General features: G+C 37.2%; 1 long non-coding RNA gene across 1 annotated transcript; it reads left to right on the top strand.

Moving 5' to 3' along the window:
* Positions 1-266: 266 nt before the first annotated feature.
* On the top strand, positions 267-4,228 carry LOC131237688 (uncharacterized). The gene is made up of 2 exons (XR_009167371.1): positions 267-393; positions 2,157-4,228. It is a non-coding gene; the product is annotated as an uncharacterized LOC131237688 (long non-coding RNA).
* The last annotated feature ends 578 nt before the right edge of the window (positions 4,229-4,806 follow it).

The raw sequence follows: 4,806 nt of genomic DNA, 5'->3' as shown, positions 1-4,806 counted from the left end.
GGAAGGTGTTCCTGCAACGTATAACAAAGACATGAGTTATATAATGTTTTGGCCGCCCGCACATCATCTTGTTTACAACTGTTTTAAAAAGTCAGGATAACTCAACCACAGGTTAGCAACCCTAAAAACAACAGTATGGCCAAGCTGGATTTGTGAAAACTGCAATTGTTGGAAATTTACCATCTTAGCAGGACACATCAGATGAATGGACTGGATGGCATATAAATATCACGGTGGGACTTGCATAAAAATAACGGTGAGCGTTATCTTCCAACTGAGTTTTGGATTATCCTGATTTTTAAGTTGAAAAGTTAATATGAAGCCGCGGACTTGATGATCGGGTTGGATCTGACGAAGGTCCCACGTGTCTCTCCATCTACACTGTACACTTGTGTAAGGGTTAGCACCCAGGGTTTTCCGTTTCTCCTATTTAAAGACCACTCGAAAAATCAGCCACTCATCTCTTCAAAAATCAGACTTCATCTTTTATATATTATTCAAATCCAATCTTCCATCTTCTTGTGTTGGCTATTATTAGGTTTAATCTTTCTGTTTTTGGTTTTTTCAAAAAATTTCAAGTTTTAGTTGTTAGTAGGATTTTTCATTCTCGAATTTTGGTGGATAGTTTTTCCTCTCTAACATAAAAGCAGTTTAGGTTTTTTTTTTTTTCTTTTTTTGGGGTGATTTTAGGATTTAATGTGTTTTTTTTTTCCTAAGCTTATTCGAGAGTTAGGTTTTTTCCCAGTTTGCCCTTCCTCCCATCTTGATGAAACACCACGACATGATCCATTCTTTCATCCTCCGTCAACTCTCCAAGAGGTTTAGTTGGTTGTTTTAAGGGTATTTTGCGGTGGTTTTTGGTGTTGTAGCTATTTTCTAATCTCTTCTCATTTTAACCATTCTTTCTCACATCATCAAATACCACTCGAGGGGATTTGGTGGCGGTTTTTGGGTTCTTTTTTGGATGAGAATTATAATAAGTTGTTGTGGATTATATGTAGTTTCCATTTACACTCTTATCCTTTCTCCACTTTTTTAGGAACCACGTCTAGCCCTGGTTCAGAATCCAAAAGTGGTTTTTTAGTTTTTATTTTTATTTTTCTTCTTTTTTCTTAGAGTGGTTTTAGGGTTTCTATGTATTTTTTCCTCATTTATGTCATATGGTAGCTTTTAATAATAGCTGTGTTGTAATTTTGTTTTTATGGGATTAAACGGTAGTAGTTTTATTCTGTGGTTTTATGGTTTGTCAGTGTTTTCTCTTGGGTTGGTTTGTTGGATTGGTATTAACATTATTATATGCAATTACAGGGTTTTTAAGGTGGCTATGTATTTTTAAAGTAGTGAATGTCTTTTTTATTTTTTATCTTTTTCTCTTATGTCGGAATTTGATTGATTGGTGGTTTTTGGTATTTATTTGAACAGGTTCTTTTGGTGGTTTTAATGTTCATAAGCGGTTTTAAAACTTTTGATGGTTGTAGGGCTCTTCCCGCTGTAATGGGTTTTAGTAAAGATGGTTCTAAAGTGGTTTTAGAGGTTTTGGTTTTTTTGGTACTTTTTGTGTGGTATTAGGGTTTCGGGGTGGAGCTCACTTCAATTCAAACAAGGATGTTACTGAGTGGTTTAGCTGCTAGATCATGGATTCCACTGCCCTATTCCATGTGTAATTTTGGGGTATTTCGCATTACTGATGGTAGTTTTGGGATAGGCTTGTGGTTTGCATGGTTCAGGAGCTGCATGGCTTATGGTGATATCTTTCTTTGGATTGAAGGGAGCTCTACACCAAGCTCTATTCCCCTCTTAATGTTTGATCTGCTGCTTTGATGGGCCACATCGTAGATCGTTTATAAACCAGATCAACGGCTAGGATAGCAGCAAATCAACATCTTCTTTCTAACAAAAATAAAACTGATATTTTCTAGAAATTCTTTGCTAAGCATGGGCCCACCATTGTTCTTCATCAATAAGAATGGTCAGCAGTGCTCCTTTTGTCGTCCCTTGAATAGAACCGTCCATTAAATCATTGGATTCGTTATGTGGCCCATCGACCATGTGGCCTACTCGATGAACTGTTTCGATTCTTAAGATGTTCTTTTGGAAGCTTTTACTGTTCTTCGCTTTTATTTTAATGATGTTTACGGTTGTATCTCTCATTGCAGGAAATTGATATATTAGAAATATCTTGGCTTATGGTAGTAAGGTAAGTTAATATATATTCGCAGAGGTAATGTTTGCTGTAATGTGTTGTTTTTTAGTTTATTCGGAATCATCCAGGCAATTATTATCTTTGAGAGATGCTCAAATGCTCTCATAACACTTTTAGTTCTCCTAGCTATATCTTAGACAGTCCTATCCATTGATACAGACTATTGATTATGTCCAGCACCCATTTCATGGGCTATCATGTAAATCTAACCCCGTCCTCACAAATATTAACCGTTTGATCAGTGGCCTTCAATATAGGCGGTCAAGATTATTTGCACAAAGAATGGGTCCAATCAACAATTTGATCCATCTATTTGTTGGGACCCATCATGGATTGAATGTGATTCCAAATAATCACCTTCTTTAGGCTATCATAGTCATCCCATCAATGGATTGGAAAGGGGACCTCTATAGAAAATAAGGCCATATTAAGATGATCAACCATGCTATCATTTTTGTGGTATCTCATGAAATGCCTGGTCGACTTAACCGATGGTTTAGATTGATAGATCAATCGATCTTGGACTGTCTAAGTGAATCAATGCAACTAGGAGCATTATTAGTTATAGTCCACTGAGAGCATCAGTTCATTTGTCATTACGTTTTTTGTTATTTACTTGATAAAGCTGCCCAATTGATTTGCTTAAAATCAAACCGTCCAAATTATGGGACTCACTGTAAATGTCATCATCCCAACATCACCTCTGATTCATGGACACTTGTTTGCTGAACTCATTCTTGCCCACTGACCATTTCTCATAACAAACATCCAATCGATGTCCGTTCATCTGTTGGTAGCCATTTTATGTAATCAAATGAAGTTTACTTTCCATCTAAAGTGTGGCCCAACATTTTGACTGTTTTAGCTTGATTGTCTCCCACACATAATGATTATTACCTGTGTATCCACCGTCGCACTCTTCCAGAGCATCATAGGTCTTGGCCATTTAGGTGTTGGAAACTTATAACATTGCTACGTTAGGGATCCATTACCACTTGTTTGATCTGGTCCATTAGTAGGCCCGTGTGCAAACCAGCTGATTGAGTGATGAGGAGAGGTGAAAGGTACCAGGTCTAGAAGTGGGTGGGGGTGGCGGTGGGGGTGAAGAGATTGCAGAGGTGGAAGAGTTTTAGAAGGAGAGGAAATGGCCAAGAGTGAGAGAAGCAAGGAGATGGGAGAAACTGCGGTGGACTCTCCTTGGACCCTCTCCAAATGCGATGTTGTGGTTTACAAAATCGATTCAAATAATCTTGCAATGCACCAGCAGGAGAATGGTTGAATTGTGTAGAAAAAAATCTTGTCTTTGAAATTATCTCCTTGAAATGATGTACTAGTAAATCATGTAAATTAAGCATAACAAACACTGACAATTGATCGAATGCCTTTATTATGTGTAATTACGAATCTACTTCTCATGGAATCCAAGAAAGTGAAGGAAAAGGTAATAATTTATCAGTATTGATTTCAGGTGTTCTATTCAAAGGTTGTGTTTTTAATTTCATTGCCCCTTTATTTAAGCAATGCTTCTAAATTTGAGTTCTTATTAAGATAGCAAGTTGAAATCAGATATTTCTTTCACATTAATTGACATGTAGTCCACAGTTTCAAAACATTATCCAAGAATTGAAATCATGGGAAGTGTAATACTTGCTTTTGGGCTTATTTGGATTGGTGGATGTGGGATTTGAAAATCGGTTTTCCTCTTTATGTAATGGTTTCTCTATTTTCCCAAAATATGTAAAAATTAAGGGAATTGATCCCTTCTTTCACCAAAGTTAAGAAGGTTGAGTAAATTGGCTGTACTTTTGTAAAGATCATCTCATAGCAAAGAGATCTTGTTTGGATGGTAAGTGTGCATATCATATTTATTCCTCTCACTGTAGTTTCTTGTGTCAAGAATCTGGATTATGGGTAGTATGAAAGGTTGTTTGGCAGCATGGGTTTAGTTGTAATCGGAGGGAATATAGCAAATATTTGTAGGGATGTATTGGCTGTAGTTGGTGGCATATGAATCTATTTACTACTTGATTCATTGATTTTGAATTCACTACGAGGTGTGATTTCATATCCTATTATTTTAGTCTTGAAATCATCAAGAGGAGGCACGATTTCATATTTGATTATGACTGATTACCACGAATGAAGTTTGGCAGGAAATTTGTGAGAATTTAACTCCAAGAATTGGGGGGCCCACTGATGTTTAAGTGAAATGCACCTCCATCACCAGTTGGGCCCAAAAATCAACATGTCCAGAATTCAGGTGGGGGCCATACATAGAAATAGTTGGATTTGAGACGCTCATACTTTGATTATTTGATGGTCCGCCATGATAAAGATATGAAATCCACCGTTGGATGTCAACCAAAATTTTGGCTTCATGAATAGTAACGAGCCCCACAAGCTTCTTCATGCTAACTGGTGAACTTTGAATTTCTTTGCAAATTCAAGTGCCTCTTCCCCAAGGTAGCATTGTTGAGTGACTGGGCGATCAGTCTTCAATGCTTTTGAATAATAAAGAGGGACCTCTCTCTCAATTAAGGGGGCCTTGGCAATGATGAAATGGACCTTTCAATGTAACAGTTGGATTATGGACGCTCCTGTTT

Source organism: Magnolia sinica, chromosome 2 (assembly GCF_029962835.1).
Source record: "Magnolia sinica isolate HGM2019 chromosome 2, MsV1, whole genome shotgun sequence".
Taxonomy (NCBI): domain Eukaryota; kingdom Viridiplantae; phylum Streptophyta; class Magnoliopsida; order Magnoliales; family Magnoliaceae; genus Magnolia; species Magnolia sinica.
The sequence above is the reverse complement of the archived record's forward strand: the minus strand, read 5'-3'. Positions and strand labels throughout refer to the sequence as shown.